Source organism: Balaenoptera ricei, chromosome 3 (assembly GCF_028023285.1).
Source record: "Balaenoptera ricei isolate mBalRic1 chromosome 3, mBalRic1.hap2, whole genome shotgun sequence".
NCBI lineage: Eukaryota > Metazoa > Chordata > Mammalia > Artiodactyla > Balaenopteridae > Balaenoptera > Balaenoptera ricei.
Genome location: NC_082641.1, coordinates 126,343,865 through 126,364,472, shown reverse-complemented (window position 1 = coordinate 126,364,472; position 20,608 = coordinate 126,343,865). Strand labels below are relative to the sequence as shown.

General features: G+C 38.7%; 1 protein-coding gene across 4 annotated transcripts in view; it reads right to left on the bottom strand.

Annotated features, from left to right (window-relative positions):
* ABLIM3 (actin binding LIM protein family member 3) overlaps positions 1-20,608 on the bottom strand; it is a 185,815-nt gene that overhangs the window by 79,865 nt on the left and 85,342 nt on the right. The window lies entirely within an intron of this gene.

The following is a 20,608-nucleotide window of genomic DNA, read 5'->3' as shown; positions in this document are numbered from 1 at the left end:
AGCCTGAGCTAAGGTAGCACTAAGTTTGTAGATTGATCTAAAGAATATTGCCATCATAACAATGTTAAGGCTTCTGATCCATGAACATGGTATATTTTTCCATTTACATAGATATTCTTTAATATTTTGTAGTTTTCAAAGTATAAATTTTACACTTTTGTTAAATACTTCTTCTTTTTTTTTAATGTAGCTCTCAAAGCTTTTCCAGATCTTTATTATTTAAGAGAACATATCACCCCTCCTAGGTATATGGACAAGAGAAATCATATACATGTTTACCAGCAGACACATAAAAGAATGTCTATAGCCACATTATATGTAATGCTGGACACAACTCAAATGCTCATCAACAGTAAGAAGAATAAATTCATGGTGGCATAATATAATCACACAATGGAACGTATAGCAATGAGAATGAAAAACCATAAATACATGAAACAACAAGACTGACTCTCACAAACAAAATATTAGCACAGGAAGCCAGATGTAAAAAAGTACCCACACTGGGACTTCCCTGGTGGCACAGTAGTTAAGAATCTGCCTGCCAATATGGGGGACACGGGTTCGAGCCCTAGTCTGAGAAGATCCCACATGCCACGGAGCGACTAGGCCCGTGAGCCACAACTACTGAGCCTGCACGTCTGGAGCCTGTGCTCCACAACGGGAGAGGTTGCGACGGTGAGAGGCCCCCGCACCATGATGAAGAGTGGCCCCCGCTCGCCGCAACTGGAGAAAGCCCTCACACAGAAACGAAGACCCAACACAGCCAAAAATAAATATAAATAAATAAATAAATTTATAAAAAAAAAAAAGTACCCACGCTAATTCTACTTACATGATGTTTACAACAGGCAAAACTTATTTATGATGTTAGAAGTCAGGACAGTGGATACTTTTGATGCGGGGCAGTGACTGGTGGGACATGCAAAGTAAGTTTCTGGGGTGCTGGTGATATGCTGTTTCTTTTTTTGTTGTTGTCGTTTTTTGTTTGTTTTGGGTTTTTGTTAAATTCTTTAATTTTTAATTTTATATATTTTTTTATACAGCAGGTTCTTATTAGTCATCAATTTTATACACATCAGTGTATACATGTCAATCCCAATCTCCCAATTCATCACACCACCACCCCCAACCTCCTGTCGCTTTCCCCCCTTGGTGTCCATACATTTGTTCTCTACATCTGTGTCTCAACTTCTGCCCTGCAAACCGGTTCATCTGTACCATTTTTCTAGGTTCCACATATATGCGTTAATATACAATATTTGTTTTTCTCTGACTTACTTCACTCTGTATGACAGTCTCTAGATCCATCCACGTCTCAACAAATGGCTCAATTTCGTTCCTTTTTATGGCTGAGTAATATTCCATTGTATATATGTACCACAACTTCTTTATCCATTCGTCTGTCGATGGGCATTTAGGTTGCTTCCATGACCTGGCTATTGTAAATAGTGCTGCAATAAACATTGGGGTGCATGTGTCTTTTTGAATTATGGTTTTCTCTGGGTATATGCCCAGTAGTGGGATTGCTGGATCATATGGTAATTTTTAGTTTTTTAAGGACCCTCCATACTGTTCTCCATAGTGGCTGTATCAGTTTACATTCCCACCAACAGGGCAAGAGGGTTCCCTTTTCTCCACACCCTCTCCAGCATTTGTTGTTTGTAGATTTTCTGATGACACCCATTCTAACTGGTGTGAGGTGGTACCTCATTGTAGTTTTGATTTGCATTTCTCTAATAATCAGTGATGTTGAGCAACTTTTCATGTGCTTCTTGGCCATCTCTATGTTTTCTTTGGAGAAATGTCTATTTAGGTCTTCGGCCCATTTTTGGATTGGCTTTTTTGTTTTTTTAATATTAAGCTGCGTGAGCTGTTTATATATTTTGGAGATTAATCCTTTGTCCGTTGATTCGTTTGCAAATGTTTTCTCCCATTCTGAGGGTTGTCTTTTCGTCTTGTTTATGGTTTCCTTTCCAATAAATACTTTTGCTGTGCATAAGCTTTGAAGTTTCATTAGGTCCCATTTGTTTATTTTTGTTTTTATTTCCATTACTCTAGGAGGTGGATCAAAAAAGATCTTGCTGTGATTTATGTCAAAGAGTGTTCTTCCTATGTTTTCCACTAAGAGTTTTATAGTGTCCGGTCTTACATTTAGGTCTCGAATCCATTTTGAGTTTATTTTTGTGTATGGTGTTAGGGAGTATTCTAATTTCATTCTTTTACATGTAGCTGTCCAGTTTTCCCAGCACCACTTATTGAAGAGACTGTCTTTTCTCCATTGTATATCTTTGTCTCCTTTGTCATAGATTAGTTGACCACAGGTGCGTGGGTTTATCTCTGGGCTTTCTATCTTGTTCCATTGATCTATGTTTCTGTTTTTGTGCCAGTACCATATTGTATTGATTACTGTAGCTTTGTAGTATAGTCTGAAGTCAGGGAGTCTGATTCCTCCAGCTCCATTTTTTTTCCCTCAAGACTGCTTTGGCTATTCAGGGTTTTTGTGTCTCCATACAACTTTAAAGATTTTTTGTTCTAGTTCCTTAAAAAATGCTGTTGGTAATTTCATAGGGATTGCATTCAATTTGTAGATTGCTTTGGGTAGTATAGTCCATTTCACAATGTTGATATTTCCAATCCAAAAACATGGTATATCTCTCCATCTGTTCGTATCATCTTTAATTTCTTTCATCAGTGTCTTATAGTTTTCTGTATACAGGTCTTTTGTCTCCCTAGGTAGGTTTATTCCTAGGTATTTTATTCTTTTTGTTGCAATGGTAAACGGGAGTGTTTCCTTAATTTCTCTTTCAGATTTTTCATCATTAGTGTATAGGTCCCATTGCAAGAGATTTCTGTGCATTAATTTTGCATTCATTAATTTTGCATTAATTTTGTATCCTGCAACTTTACCAAATTCATTGACTAGCTCTAGTAGTTTTCTGGTGGCATCTTTAGGATCCTCTGTGTATAGTATCATGTCATCTGCAAACAGTGACAGTTTTACTTCTTCTTTTCCAATTTGGATTCCTTTTATTTCTTTTTCTTCTCTGATTGCTATGGCTAGGGTTTCCAAAACCATGTTGAATAAGAGTGGTGAGAGTGGACATCCTTGTCTTGTTCCTGATCTTAGAGGAAATGATTTCAGTTTTTCACCATTGAGAATGATGTTTGCTGTGGGTCTGTCGTATATTGCCTTTATTATATTGAGGTAGGTTCCCTCTATGACCACTTTCTGGAGAGTTTTTATCATAAATGGGTGTTGAATTTTGTCAAAAGGTTTTTCTGCATCTATTGAGATGATCATATGGTTTTTATTCTTCAATTTGTTAATATGGTGTATCACATTGATTGATTTGTGTATACTGAAGAATCCTTGCATCCCTGGGATAAATCCCACTTGATCGTGGTGTATGATCCTTTTAATGTGTTGTTGGATTCTGTTTGCTAGTATTTTGTTGAGGATATTTACATCTATATTCATCAGTGATATTGGTCTGTAATTTTCTTTTTTTGTAGTATCGTTGTCTGGTTTTGGTATCAGGGTGATGGTGGCTTCATAGAATGAGTTTGGGAGTGTTCCTTCCTCTGCAATTTTTTGGAAGAGTTTGAGAAAGATGGGTGTTAGCTCTTCTCTAAATGTTTGATAGAATACACCTGTGAAGCCATCTGGTCCTGGACTTTTATTTGTTGGAAGATTTTTAATCACAGTTTCAATTTCATTACTTGTGATTGGTCTGATCATATTTTCTATTTCTTCCTGGTTCAGTCTTGGAAGGTTATACCTTTCTAAGAATTTGTCCATTCCTTCCAGGTCGTCCATTTTATTGGCATAGAGTTGCTTGTAGTAGTCTCTTAGGATGCTTTGTATTTCTGCAGTGTCTGTTGTAACTTCTCCTTTTTCATTTCTAATTTTATTGATTTGAGTCTTCTCCCTCTTTTTCTTGATGAGTCTGGCTAATGGCTTATCAATTTTGTTTATCTTCTCAAAGAACCAGCTTCTAGTTTTTTTGATCTTTGCTATTGATTTCTTTGTTTCTATTTCATTTATTTCTGCTCTGATCTTTATGACTTCTTTCCTTCTGCTAACTTTGGGTTTTGTTTGTTCTTCTTTCTCTAGTTCCTTCAGGTGTAAGGTTAGATTGTTTATTTGAGATTTTTCTTGTTTCTTGAGGTAGGCTTGTATAGCTATAAACTTCCCTCTTAGAACTGCTTTTGCTGCATCCCATAGGTTTTGGATCGTCGTGTTCTCCTTGCCATTTGTCTCTAGGTATTTTCTGATATCCTCTTTGATTTCTTCAGTGATCTCTTGGTTATTTAGTAAGGTATTGTTTAGCCTCCATGTGTTTGTGGTTTTTACATTTTTCCCCCTGTAATTCGTTTCTAATCTCATAGCGTTGTGGTCAGAAAAGATGCTTGATATGATTTCAATTTTCTTAAATTTACTGAGGCTTGATTTGTGACCCAAGATGTGATCTATCCTGGAGAATGTTCCATGCGCACTTGAGAAGAATGTGTAATCTGCTGTTTTTGGATGGAATGTCCTATAAATATCAATTAAGTCTATCTGGTCTATTGTGTCATTTAAAGCTTCTGTTTCCTTCTTTATTTTCATTTTGGATGATCTGTCCATTGGTGTAAGTGAGGTGTTAAAGTCCCCCACTTTTACTGTGTTACTGTCGATTTCCTCTTTTATAGCTGTTAGCAGTTGCCTTATGTATTGAGGTGCTCCTATGTTGGGTGCATATATATTTATAATTGTTATATCTTCTTCTTGGATTGATCCCTTGATCATTATGTAGTGTCCTTCCTTGTCTCTTGTAACATTCTTTATTTGAAAGTCTCTTTTATCTTATATGAGTATAGCTACTCCAGCTTTCTTTTGATTTCCATTTGCATGGAATATCTTTTTCCATCCCCTCACTTTCAGTCTGTATGTGTCCCTAGGTCTGAAGTGGGTCTCTTGTAGACAGCATATATATGGGTCTTGTTTTTGTATCCATTCAGCAAGCCTGTGTCTTTTGGTTGGAGCATTTAATCCATTCACGTTTAAGGTAATTATCAATATGTATGTTCCTATGACCATTTTCTTAATTGTTTTGGGTGTGTTTTTGTAGGTCCTTTTCTTCTCTTGTGTTTCCCACTTAGAGAAGTTCCTTTAGCATTTGTTGTAGAGCTGGTTTGGTGGTGCTGAATTCTCTTAGCTTTTGCTTGTCTGAAAAGCTTTTGATTTCTCTATCGAATCTGAATGAGATCCTTGCCGGGTAATCTTGGTTGTAGGTTCTTCCCTTTCATCCCTTTAAGTATATCATGCCACTCTCTCCTGGCTTGTAGAGTTTCTGCTGAGAAATAAGCTGTTAACCTTATGGGAGTTCCCTTGTATGTTATTTGTTTTTCTTCCCTTGCTGCTTTCAATATTTTTTCTTTGTCTTTAATTTTTGCCAATTTGATTACTATGTATCTCGGCGTGTTTCTCCTTGGGTTTATCCTGTATGGGACTCTCTGTGCTTCCTGGACTTGGGTGGCTATTTCCTTTCCCATGCTAGGGAAGTTTTCGACTATAATCTCTTCAAATATTTTCTCGGGTCCTTTCTCTCTCTTCTCCTTCTGGGACCCCTATAATGCAAATGTTGTTGCATTTAATGTTGTCCCAGAGGTCTCTTAGGCTGTCTACATTTTCCATTCTTTTTTCTTTATTCTGTTCTGCAGCAGTGAATTCCACCATTTTGTCTTCCAGGTCACTTATCCGTTCTTCTGCCTCAGTTATTCTGCTATTGATTCCTTCTAGTGTAGTTTTCATTTCAGTTATTGTATTGTTCATCTCTGTTTGTTTGCTCTTTAATTCTTCTAGGTCTTTGTTAAACATTTCTTGCATCTTCTTGATCTTTGCCTCCATTCTTTTTCCGAGGTCCTGGATCATCTTCACTATCATTATTCTGAATTCTTTTTCTGGAAGGTTGCCTGTCTCCACTTCATTTAGTTGTTTTTCTGGGGTTTTATCTTGTTCCTTCATCTGGTACATAGCCCTCTGCGTTTTCATCTTGTCTATCTTTCTGTGAATGTGGTTTTTGTTCCACAGGCTGCAGGATTGTAGTTCATCTTGCTTCTTCTGTCTGCCCTCTGGTGGATGTGGCTATCTAAGAGGCTTGTGCAAGTTTCCTGATGGGAGGGACTGGGGGTGGGTAGACCTGACTGTTGCCTTGGTGGGCAGAGCTCAGTAAAACTTTAATCCGCTTGACTGCTCATGGGTGGGTCTGGGTTCCCTCCTTGTTGGTTGTTTGGCCCGAGGGAACCCAACACTGGAACCTACCTGGGCTCTTTGGTGGGGCTAATGGCAGACTCTGGGAGGGCTCATGCCAAGGAGTACTTCCCGGAACTTCTGCTGCCAGTGTCCTTGTCCCCATGGTGAGCCACAGCCACCCCCCGCCTCTGCAGGAGACCCTCCAACACTAGCAGGTAGGTCTGGTTCAGTCTCCCCTGGGGTCACTGCTCCTTCCCCTGGGTCCCGATGCGCACACTACTTTGTGTGTGCCCTCCAAGAGTGGAGTCTCTGTTTCCCCCAGTCCTGTCGAAGTCCTGCAATCAAATCCCACTAGCCTTCAAGGTCTGATTCTCTAGGAATTCCTCCTCCCGTTGCTGGACCCCCAGGTTGGGAAGGCTGACGTGGGGCTCAGAACCTTCACTCCAGTGGGTGGACTTCTGTGGTATAAGTGTTCTCCAGTCTGTGAGTCACCCACCCAGCAGTTATGGGATTTGATTTTACTGTGATTGCGCCCCTCCTACTGTCTCATTGTGGCTGCTCCTTTGTCTTTGGATGTGGGGTATCTTTTTTGGTGAGTTCCAGTGTCCTCCTGTCGATGATTGTCCAGCAGCTAGTTGTGATTCTGGTGTTCTCGCAAGAGGGAGTGAGAGCACGTCCTTCTACTCCGCCATCTTGGTTCAGGGCCGAACATCTCTTGTTAAACTCTTATGCATTTTATTTTTGATGGTATTGTAAATGGAACTGTTTTCTCAATTTTATTTTCAGATTGTTCATTGCAAGTGTATAGAAATACAATTGATTTTGGTATATTGATCTTGTACCTTGACATCTGATGAACTTATTTGCTAGTTCTAATAGTCTTTTTTAGCACATTCCTTAGGATTTGTTATATACAAGATCATGTCATGTGCAAATAGAGATAGTCTTACTTCTTTTTCAATCTGGGTGATTTCTATTTCATTTTCTTGCCTAATTGACCTAGCATGAACCTGCAGTATAATGTTAAATAGAAGCAGTAAGAGCAGACATTCTTTTCTTATTTTTGATCTCACAGGGAAGCAGTCTTTCAGCATTAAGTATGATTTAAGCTGTGGGTTTGCCTTTGTTCTTGAAAGATAGTTTTGCTGAATACATAATCCTAAATTTGCAGTTACTTCTTTCAGTACATAATGGTATTATTCCACTGTTTTCAGATTTCCTTGTTGTGACTAAAACTTCAGCTGTCAGCTTACTTATCATTCATATGCAGATGATCTGTCTTTTATCTCTGGCTACTTTTAAGACGGGTTTTTTTGGGTGTTTTTGGTGATCTGCAGTTTCACCATGATGTGTGTAGGTAGATTTCTTTTATATTTTTCTACTGGGATTCATTAAGTTTCCTAGATATTTGTGTCTCTCAACAGTTCTACATAATTCACAGATGTTATCTCTTCAAATATTGTCTTCCTACTCATGTTCTCTATTACACATCTCTAGAACTCTGATTAGATATATGTCAAACCTTCTCACTATATTATCCATGTATAAAGTTCTCTTTTATTTTTATCACTTTCTTATATTTCTGAGCTATATGTATATACCTCTCTCTTTGCTAAATCTTAGTTTATTAATTATCTCTTCAGCAACATCTGATGTGCTATTTAATCCATACGTTGAGTTTTTAATTTCAAATATTATACATTTTTATGTGTAAAATGTACGTTGTTTCAAAATAACAAAGAACTTTGTTATTTCTCTATTGCCTTTCCTTATGGTCAGGTTCATATCAAACAACCTGTGCACTGAGCTACCTGCTTCATGGGGTGGTCAAATCCTGCATAGATGTGGTGTTCATTCACTTTCTCCCTTCCCATCGCACAGGGTAACAGAATGCAAAGAAAACCAAAAAAGCTGTACACACTATAAAAAGTAAAAAAAAAAAAAAAGATACAAGTGAACTTATTTATAAAACAGAAACAGACTCACAGACTTCAAAAACAAATGTATGGTTATCAAAGGGGAAATGTGGGGGGGGGATAAATTAGGAGCTTGGGATTAACATACACACACTACTATATATAAAACAGATAACCAACAAGGACCTACTGTATAGCACAGGGAACTCTACTCAACATTCTGCAATAACCTATATGGCAAAAGAATCTGAAAAAGAATGGATATATGTATATGTATAACTGAATCACTTTACTGTGCACCTGAAACTAACACAATATTGTAAATCAACTATACTCCAATATAAAATAAAAACTTAAATTAAAAAAATGTTTATGTTGTTTCTTTTTCACATCTGCTGTGTTATTTGTTAAAATGTGTGGTTTTTTGCTCATTTTCTTCTGGCTTGTCTTACTTGTTTAAACATATTGAATGTAGTTATTATATAATGTCAGAAAATTCCAGTCTATAAATTCTTTGAGGTTCCCTGTCTACTTTCCATCATTTCTGCTGGCTCTCCCCCATTATGATTTGTACATTTTTGACTGTGAGTTATTCGTTTTGCTAATAATTTTATCTGTAGTAATTCTTTGAGGTCAGGAATAAAGCTGAGTTCCTCTAAAGAGGATTATCCTTTGCTTCTGACATTTGCCAAGTGTGGGACCACTTTCTTTTAAATTGTTTCACTTTTTTTTTTAATGCCAAATATATAGCATGAAAATAGAATGTGAATCCATATACAGGGTGGATTATGGGTAGACATTTTGATACAAGTTTTATTCTCTTCTACCCAGTGCCCAAGTTGGTACAGGCAAGTTTCAGTGCTGTTTCCTTCTCCAGTTTACTTCTCATCCATCTATACACTGAGAAGAAGTTTTTGTAGGGGGAAACCTCGGCTTACTCAGAGGTCTACAGTTAGAATCCTACTTTGATCAGGCTCTAGGCTTTGACTCCTGTTCTCCATGATCCATATAGCTATCAAGGTAAAAGCTCAAGGTCTTCAAGGTTTAGCATAAACCATGAAGATTAAATCTGGCATTGGCACTCACACCCAGATATCTGCTTTTATTTTTATTTTTTACCTCTACAGATTCCTTCCTTTCATGTCAGTACAGCAGTCCACTTTAAAAGGGTTGTAAAAGAAATTCATAGAGATTTTAGATTTTTCAAATGAGAAGGCTATTTAGGGTAACTAATCCCTATACTGGTTACTGCTGGAAACAAAAATACACTCTAAGCAAGTTGACATTGAAAATATTCAGAAAAATAATAGTCTCTTTTGTTTTCAAAATCTCCATTAAAAGAATTTCTATGACCTCCCTATGGTAGACTGTCAAAATGGCCAAATTCTTCCCTTCTCTGTATTCACACCATTGAAATCTGATTCTGTAGGCCCTCACACAAAAGGCAAAGTTTGTTTCTCCATGATCTTGAATCTGGGTTGGCCATTTGACTTGTTTTGGCCAATGGGACATTAGCAAGTATAACATAAGCTGAGGCTTGAAAAGATCTTGTTTAGTGAAGTCTGCTCTCTTGTTGAATTTGGAACTCTGAGACCACCATGGAAACAAGTCCAAGCCAGACTGCTGGAGGATGAGAAGCCAAATGGAGGTACTCAGGTCAACCTGCCAACCACTGCCAGCAGACCCACCATAACATCATGATGAGGCGAGGAGAGATAAGCAGAGCCAGGTCAGATTGGAAGAAGTGCCCAGCCAACCCAGAGAATTAAGAGCTAAATAAAAGATTGTTTTAAACTATTAAATTTTGGCTTAAGGCAAAACATAACAAATACAACCTCTTAAGAATATAACTGTAGAGTCATGGCTCAAATCTCCTTATAACAATTTTATTCTCATTACTCTTTGCCCTGTTTCAATTTCTGGGGATGTAAAAATGGTCACCCGCCAAGATACTCTTGCAGGTCAACTTGCACTAAAGGGGTATGCCAATCCTCAATATAAAATACAAACCACATGAAGTTTTGCCAAGATGGCGGAGTAGAAGGATATGAACTCACCTTCTCTCACAAAAACAACAAAACCATAACTAACTGCTGAACAACTATCAACAACAACAACAAAAACACTGGAACCTACCAAAAAAGATACTGTACATCCAAAGACAAAGAAGGAGCCACTTTGAGACGGTAGGAGGGGTGCAATTGCAATAAAATCAAATCCCATACCTGCTGAGTGGGTGACCCACAAGCTGGAATATAATTATATCAAAGAGGTTCTCCCACAGGAGAGAAAGTTCTGAGCCTCACATCAGGCTCCCCAGCCTGGGGGGTCTGGCATCAGGAGGAGGAGCCCTCAGAGCATCTGGCTTTGAAGACCAGTGGAGTTTGATCGCAGGAATTCCACAGGACTGGGGGAAACAGAAAACTCCACTCTTGGAGGGTGCACACAAGGGCTCATGCACACCAGAACCCAGGGGAAAAAGCAGTGACCTCATAGGATCCTGGGCCAAAACTATTTGCCAGTATTGGAGGGTCTCCTGTGGAGGCAGGGGGGTGGCTGTGGCTCACTGCAGGGACAAAGACACTGGTGGCAGTAGTTCTGGGGAGTACTCATTGGCGTGAGCCCTCCCAGAGGCCACCATTTTCTCACTAAGACCTGGCCCCACCAAACAGCCTTTAGGCTCCAGTGCTGGGACACCTCAGGCTAAACAACAAACAGGGCTGGAAAACAGCCCCACCCATCAGCAGACAGGCTGCCTAAAGTCTTCCTGAGCCCACAGCTTCCCGCTAATCACACCTCTTGACACGGCCCTGCCAACCAGAGGGACAAGACACAGCTCCACCCACCAGTGGGCAGGCACCAGTCCCTCCCACCAGGAAGCCTGCACAAGCTTCTTGGACCAGCCTCATCCACCAGGGGGAAGACAGCAGAAGCAAGAAGAATTATAATCCTGCAGCCTGCGGAACAGAAACCGCAATCACAGAAAGCTAGACAAAATGAGATGACACAGAAATATGTCCCAGATGAAGGAACAAGATGAAATCACAGAAGAACAACTAAATGAAGTGGAGATAGGCAATATACCCGAAAAAGAATTCAGAGTAATGATGGTAAAGATGATCCAAGATCTTGGAAAAAGAATGGAGGCACAGACTGAGAAGATACAAGAAATGTTTAACAAAGAGCTAGAAGATCTAAAGAACAAACAGAGATGAACAATTCAATAACTGAAATGAAAAATACACTAGAAGGAATCAACAGCAGAATAAATGAGGCAGAATGAATAAGTGAGCTGAAAGACAGCATGGTGGAAATCACTGCCATAGAAAAGCAAAAAGAATGAAAAGAAATGAGGACAGTCTAAGAGACGTCTGGGACAACATTAAACACACCAACATTTGCATTATAGGGGTCCCAGAAGGAGGAGGAGAGAGAGAGAGAGAAAGGACCTGAGAAAATATTTGAAGAGATAACAGCCAAAAACTTCCCTAGCATGGGAAAGGAAACAGTCATCCAAGTCCAGGAAGTGCAGAGACTCCCAGGCAGGATAATCCAAGGAGGAACACACCAAGACACATAGTAATCAAACTGACAAAAAATAAAGACAGAAAGAAAATATTAAAAGCCACAAGGGAAAAGCAACAAATAACATACAAGGGAATATCCATAAGGTTATCAGCTGATTTTTCAGCAGAAACTCTGCAGGTCAGAGGGAGTGGCATGATATACTTAAAATGATGAAAGGGAAAAACCTATAACCAAAAATACTCTTCCCAGCAAGGCTCTTGTTCAGCTTTGACAGAGAAATCAAAAGCTTTACAGACAAGCAAAAGCTAAAAGAATTCAGCACCACCAGACCAGCTTTACAACAAATGGTAAAGGAATTTCTCTACGTGGAAAAGAAAAGGCCACACATAGAAATAAGAAAATTATGAATGGAAAAGCTCACTGGTAAAGGCAAACATATAGTAAAGGTAGGAAATCATCTACACAAATATGATATCAAAACCGGCAACTGTGAGGAGAATACAAATGCAGGATATTGGAAATGCATTTGAAATTAAAAGACCACCAATTGAAAACAACCTTGTATATATATAGACTGCTATATCAAAACCTCATGGTAACCACAAACCGAAAACCTACAGTAAATACACACAGAAAAAGGAAAAGGAATCTAAACACAACACTAAAATTAGTCATAAAATCATAAGAGAAGAGAACAAAAGAGGAAGGGGAGAAAAAAGACCTGCAAAAACAAATCCAAAACAATTAACAAAATGGCAATAAGAACGTACATATTGATAACTACCTTAAATGTAAATGGATTAAATGTTCCAACCAAAAGACACAGACTGGCTGAATGGATACAAAAACAAGATCCGTTTATATGCTGTCTACAGGAGACCCACTTCAGATCTAGGGACACATACAGACTGAAAGTGAGGGGGTGGAAAAAGGTATGCCATGCAAATAGAAATCAAAAGAAAGCTGAAGTAGCAATACTCATATCAGACAAAATAGACTGTTACAAGAGACAAAGAAGGACACTACATTATGATCAAGGGATCAATCCAAGAAGAAGATATGACAATTGTAAATATATATGTATCCAATGTAGGAGCACCTCAATATATAAGGCAAATGCTAGCAGCCGTAAAAGGAGAAATCGACAGTAACACAATGATAGTGGGAGAATTTAACAATCCACTTACATCAATGGACAGATCATCCAGACAGAAGATCAATAAGGAAACACAGGCCTTAAATGACAAATTAGATCAGATGGACTTAACTGATATTTATAGAACATTCCATCCAAAAGCAGCAGAATACATTTTCTTCTCAAGTGCACATGGAACATTCTCCAGGATAGATCATATCCTGGGCCACAAATCAAGCCTCAGTAAATTTAAGAAAATTGAAATCATATCAAGCATCTTTTCTGACTACAACACTATGAGACTAGAAATCAATTACAGGAAAAAATCCTGTAAAAAACACAAACACATGGAGGCTAAACAATATGTTACTAAATACTCAATGGATCACTGAAGAAATCAAAGAGGAAATCGCAAAATACCTAGGAACAAACGAAAACAAAAACACGATGGTCCAAAACCTACGGGATGCAGCAAAAGCAGTTCTAAGAGGGAAGTTTATAGCAATACAATCTTACCTGAGGAAACAAGAAAAATCTCAAAGAAACAACCTAAACTTACACCTAAAGCAAATAGAGAAAGAAGAACAAACAAAACCCAAAGTTAGCCAAAGGAAAGAAGTCATAAAGACCAGAGCAGAAATAAATGAAACAGAGATGAAGAAAACAAAATCAAAGATCAATGAAGCTAAAACTTGTTTCTTTAAAAAGATAAACTAAATTGATAAACCTTTAGCCAGACTCATCAAGAAAAAAAGGGAGAGGGCTCAAATTAACAAAGTAACAAATGAAAAAGGAGACATTACAACTGATGCCACAGAAATACAAAGGATTGTAAGAGACTACTAGAAACAACCATATTCCAATAAAATGGACAACCTAGAAGAAATGGACAAATTCTTAGAAAGGTACAACCTTCCAAGACTGAACCAGGAAGAAACAGAAAATATGAACAGACCAATCACAAGTACTGAAACTGAAACAGTGATTAAAAAACTTCCAACAAACGAAAGCCCAGGACCAGATGACTTCACAGGTGCATTCCATCAAACATTTAGAGAAGAGTTAACACCAATCCTTCTGAAATTCTTCCAAAAATTTGCAGAGGGAGGAACATTCCCAAGCTTATTCTATGAGGCCACCCTGATAGCAAAACCAGAGAAAGATATCACAAAAAAAGAAAATTACAGGTCAATATCACGGATGAACATAGATGCAAAAATCCTCAACAAAATACTAGCAAACTGAATCAACAATACATTAAAAGGATCATACACCACTAAAAAGGATCATACACCATTAAAAAGGATCATACACCTAGATCAACTGGAATTTATTTCAGGGAAGCAAGGATTCTTCAATATTCACAAATCAATCAGTGTGATAAACCACATTAACAAACTGAAGGATAAAAACCATATAATCATCTCAATAGATGCAGGAAAAGCTTATGACAAAATTCAACACCAATTTATGATAAAACCCTCCAGAAAGTGGGCATGGAGGGAACTTACATCAACATAATAAAGGCCATATATGACAAACCCACAGCTAACATCATTCTCAATGGTGAAAAGCTAAAAGCATTCCCTGTAAAATCAGGAACAAGGCAAGGATGTCCACTCTCACCACTTTTATTCAACATAGTTTTGGAAGTCCTAGCCATGGCAATCAGAGAAGAAAAAGAAATAAAAGGAATCCAAACTGGAAAAGAAGAAGTAAAACTGTCACTGTTTGCAGATGACATGATACTATACCTAGAAAACTCTAAAGATGCTACCAGAAAACTACTAGAGCTCATCAATGAATTTGGTAAAGTTGTGGGATACAAAATTAATACACAGAAATCTCTTGCATTTCTATACACTAACAATGAAAGATCAGAAAGAGAAATTAAGGAAGCACTCCCATTTACCATAGCATCAAAGACAATAAAATACCCAGGAATAGACCTACCTTAGGAGGCAAAAGACCTGTACTCTGAAAACTGTAAGATGCTGATGGAAGAAATTGAAGATGACACAAACAGACAGAAAGATATACCATGTTCTTCAACTGAAAGAATCAATACTGTCCAAATGATTATACTACCCAAGGCAATCTACAGATTCAATGCAATCCCTATCAAATTACCAATGGCATTTTTCACAGAACTAGAACAAAAAATTTAAAAATTTGTGTGGAAACACGAAAGATCCAGAATAGCCTAAGCAATCCTGAGAAAGAAAAACGGAACTTGAGGAATCAGGCTCCCTGACTTCAGACTATACTGCAAAGCTAAAGTCATCAAAACGGTATGGTACTGGCACAAAAACAAAAACAATGGAACAGGATAGAAAGCTCAGAAATAAACCCATGCACTTATGGTCAATTAATCTATGGCAAAGGAAGCAAGATATACAATGGGGAAAAGACAGTCTCTTCAATAAGTGGTCCTGGAGAAACTGGACAGCTACATGTATAAGAATGAAATTAGGGACTTCCTTCATGGTCCAGTGGGTAAGACTCTGCACTCCCAATGCAGTGGGCCCAGGTTCAATCCCTGGTCAGGGAACTAGATCCCACATGCCACAACTAAGTGTTCGCATGCCGCAACTAAAGATTCCACGTGGTGCAACTAAAATATCCTGCATGCCATAACTAAAAGATCCTGCATGCTGCAACTAAGGATCCCGCATGCTGCAATGAAGGTCCCCCATGCTGCAACTAAGATCCAGCACAGCCAAATAAATAAATAAATACAAAAAAAGCTTTAAAAAAAGAATTAAATTAGAACATTCTTTAATACCATACACAAACTAAACTCAAAATGGATTAAAGACCTAAATGTGAGACCAGATACTATAAAACTCTTAGAGGAAAACATAGGCAGAAATCTTTGACACATCACAGCAATATCTTTTTTGATCCATCTCCTAGAGTAATGAAATAGAAACAAATATAAACAAATGGGACCTAATTAAACTCAAAAGCTTTTGAACAGCAAAGGAAACAATAAACAAAATGCAAAGATAACCCACAGAATGGGACAAAATATTTGCAAACAATGTGACTGACAAGGGATTAATCTCCAAAATATACAAACGTTTCATGCAGTTCAATATCAAAAAAACAAACAATCCAATCAAAAAATGGGCAGAAGACCTAAATAGACATTTCTCCAAAGAAGACATACAGATGGTCAACATGAAAAGATGCTCAACATTGCTAATTATTAGAGAAATGCAAATCAAAACTGTAATGAGGTGTCACCTCACACCAGTCAGAATGGCCATCATCAAAAAGTCTACAAACAATAAATGCTGGAGAGGATGTGGAGAAAAGGGAACCCTCGTACACTGTTGGTGGGAATGTAAATTGGTAAAACCACTATGGAGGACAGTATGGAGGTTCCTTAAAAAACTAATAATAGAGCTACCAAATTATCCAGCAATCCCACTTCTGGGCATATATTTGGAGAAACCCATGGTTCAAAAGGATACATGCACCCCAATGTTCACTGCAGTGCTGTTTACAATAGGCAAGGTGAAGCAACCTAAATGTCCATCAATAGACAAATGGATAAAGAAGATGTGGTACATATATACAATCGAATATTACTCTGCCATTAAAAAAGCATGAAATAATGCCATTTGCAGCAACACAGATGGACAGAGAAAGACAAATATCACATGATATAGCTTACATGCGAAATCTTAAAAAATGATACAAATGAAATTATTTACAAAACAGAAACAGACTCACAGCCTTAGAAAACAAACTTATGGTTACCAAAGGGGAAAGGTTGGGAGGGAGTGATAAATTGGGAGTTTGTGATTGACATATATACACACCACTATATTTAAAATAGATAACCAACAAGGATCCACTGTAAAGCATAGGGAACTTCAGTCAGTATTCTGTAATGGGGGCGGAGTCAAGATGATGGTGTGGGAAGACAGGGAGTTTGCATCTCTCCACAACTAGGGTGACTTCTGGATGCTGGTGGGGGACCTTGATACCCAAGGAGATGGGAGGAATTCCCAAGCAAACCAGTAGGACGTGGGGGGACTGAGAGGAGAGGAGAAGCAGAGGCCGGACAGGACCAGTGCCCCTGAGGGGTGGCTGAGATGGGGGAGGGGTTCCCATGCCTGGAGGGACCCACAGGGGCTCAGATAAGGGGGGAACGTGCCCAGCGTTTCCCCTGCCCAATGGGCGGGGGAAGTCTGCCCAGCTCTTGGGCCTGGTCCATCACCCACAGAGGCCCCCTCTGGGCCGCGTTGGTCCTGGGAGTGTAGGACGGAGGCCAGGGGAGAACAGGAGAGGCAGGCAGGAGGGGCCTTCCAGGACCGGAGGGGCGGGAGAGGAGCAGAGGGCATTTGCCCCGCCCACTCAGGCCCAGGAAGCCTGCTGGGCTCCAGGTGGGGTCCCCCGCCCTCTGAGACCAGAGGCAAAAGGCACGCCTGGGCCTCTTCTGTTCCGTTCAGCCTAAGCCCCACACCTCCACACCCCCCAGGGCCTTTTCCAGCCCTGTGGGTCCTAAGCATAGGCCCCACCCCTGCTTAGGTCCCACCCTCCACAGCCAAGGCCTTTTCCCCCATTTTTTTTTCTTTTTCTTTTTCTTTTCCTTCCTCCTCTTTTTTACTATTGTCATATTGTTGTACCTTCTGGTTATTGATTCATCTATATTTTTATTTTTATATTCTTTCTAACATACCTGTTAGTTTCCTAGTCTAATTTTATTTTTCACTTTGTTATTGTCCTTTTTTTTTTTTTTTGCCACCCCACACGGCTTGCTGGATCTTGGTTCACTAGCCGGGGGTCAGGCCGAAGCTCCTGCAGTGGGAGCTCCAAGTCCAAACCACTGGACTAACAGACAACCTCAGACCCCAGGGAATATTCATCAGAGTGAGGTCTCATGGAGGTCCTCATCTCAGCACCAAGACTCAGCTCTACCAAACAGCCTACAAACTTCAGTGTTGGAAGCCTCAGGCCAAACAACCAGTAAGACAGGAATACAATCTCACTCATAAAAAAAAAAAAAGAGAGAGATGGCAAAAAAATATGTCACAGATGAAGGAGCAAGGTAAAAACCTATAAGACCAAATAAATGAAGAGGAAATAGGCAATGTACCTGAAAAAGAATTCACAGTAATGATAGTAAATATGATCTAGAATCTCAGAAATAGAATGGAGGCACGGATTGAGAAAATACAAGAAATGTTTATCAAAGATCTAGAAGAACTAAAGAACAAACAAACAGAGATGAACAACACAATAACTGAAACGAAAAATACACTAGAAGGAATCAATAAAAGAACAACTGAGGCAGAAGAACGAATAAATGAGCTGGAAGACAAAATGGTGGAAATAACTGCCAAGGAGCAGAATAAAGAAAAAAAGAATGAAAAGAATTGAAGACAATCTCAGAGACCTCTGGGACAATACTAAACGCACCAACATTCGAATTACGGGGGTCCCAGGAGAAGAAGAGAAAAGAAAGGGTCCGAGAAAATATTTGAAGAGATTATAGTGGAAAACTTCCCTAACATGAGAAAGGAAATAGTCACACAAGTCCAGGAAGCACAGAGAGTCCCATACGGATAAACCCTAGGAGAAACAAACCAAGTCACATATTGATCAAACTAACAAAAATTAAATTCAAAGAAAAAATATTAAAAGCAGCAAGGGAAAAACAAAAAATAACATACAAAGGAATCCCCATAAGGTTATCAGCTGATTCTTCAGTAGAAACTCTGCAGTCCAGAAGGGAGTGGCAGGATATACTTAAAGTGATGAAAGAGAAAAACCTACAACCAAGATTACTCTACCCAGCAAGGATCTCATTCAGACTTGACGGAGAAATCAAAAGCTTTTCAGACAAGCAAAAGCTAAGAGAATTCAGCACCACCAAACCAGCTTTACAACAAATGCTAAAGAAAATTCTTCAGGCAGGAAACACAAGAGAAGAAAAAGACCCACAAAAACAAACCCAAAACAATTAAGAAAATACATATCGATAATAACCTTGAATGAAAATGGATTAAATGCCCCAACCAAAAGACACAGACTGGCTGAATGGATACAAAAACAAGACCCATATATATATATGCTGTCTACAAGAGACCCACTTCAGACCTAGGGACACCTACAGACTGAAACTGAAGGGATGGAAAAAGATACTCCATGCAAATGGAAATCAAAAGAAAGCTGGAGTAGCAATACTCATATCAGATAAAATAGACTTTAAAATAAAGACTGTTACAAGAGATAAGGAGGGACACTACATAATGATCAAGGGATCAATCCAAGAAGAAGATGTAACAACTATAAATGTTTATGCACCCAACATAGGAGCACCTCAATACATAAGGCAAATGCTAACAACCATGAAAGGAGAAATCGACAGTAACACAATAATAGTACGGGATTTAACACCCCGCTTACACCAATGGACAGATCATCCAAACAGAAAATAAATAAGGAAACACAAGCTTTAATTGACACAATAGACCAGATAGATTTAATTGATATTTATAGAACATTCCACCCGAAAGTGGCAGAATACATTTTCTTCCCAGGTGCACACAGAACATTCTCCAGGATAGATGACATCTTGGGTCACAAATCAAGCCTTGGAAAATTTAAGAAAATTGAAATTGTATCAAGCATCTTTTCTGACCACAATGCTAAGATACTGGAAATTAATTACAGGAAAAAGACTGTAAAAAACACAAATACATGGTGGCTAAACAGTGCACTATTAAATAACCAAGAGATCACTGAAGAACTCAAAGAAGAACACAGGGAGGGGGAAGGGTAAGCTGGGACGAAGTGAGAGAGTGGCATGGACATATATACACTACCAAACGTAAAATAGATAGCTAGTGGGAAGCAGCCGCATAGCACAGGGAGATCAGCTCGGTGCTTTGCGACGACCTAGAGGGGTGGGATAGGGAGGGTGGGAGGGAGGCTCAAGAGGGCAGGGATATGGGGATATATGTATGCATATGGCTGATTCACTTTGTTGTACAACAGAAACTAACACAGTACTGTGAAGCAATTATACTCCAATAAAGATGTATTAAAAAAATATATTCTGTAATAACCTAAATGGGAAAAGAATTTGAAAAAGAATAGATATATGTATATGTAGAACTGAATCACTTTGCTGTCCACCTTTGCTGTAACACAACATTGTAAATCAACTATACTCGAATATAAAATAAAAATTTTTTAAATAAAATGAAATAAAAACCACACAATTAAAATATACCCCATATAAGTTTCTATAAATAAATTAGGGAATATGAATATGAGATTTATTTGCTCAGTGAAGAGTCCAGTTAGATCCTGGGGAAAGAAATTTGCAACTTTAATGACAGCAGAGGAAGTCAATTTCAGATACATGAGGCTGAGGTTTAGTAGCAGATACTAAAATGAACAGATCTGGGGATTTCAGTTGACCTTAAATTCAATATACATCAGTGGTGTGAAGTGGCTTCTCGGGAAGTTCATTCAATATCAGTCACATTAAAGAAATGTAGTCCTTGCTGTATTTGGCAGACCTTGAGAAGTATGGTCTGTTTTGGGTAGTAGGCTTTAGGAATGATAGTGACAAACCAGAAAGGATCAAGGAAGAAGACTTCAGGATGATTATACAAGTTGGAATCATTTCAGATGAGGCCCAGTTTAAGGACCTGCAATATAACTGTGTATGTGGGGCAGACCTGGCTACAAGTATGTGAAAGGCAGCCACCGGCAAAAGCAACCACAAAGAGCTCATCAAACCCCATGAGGACAAATCTAAAACCA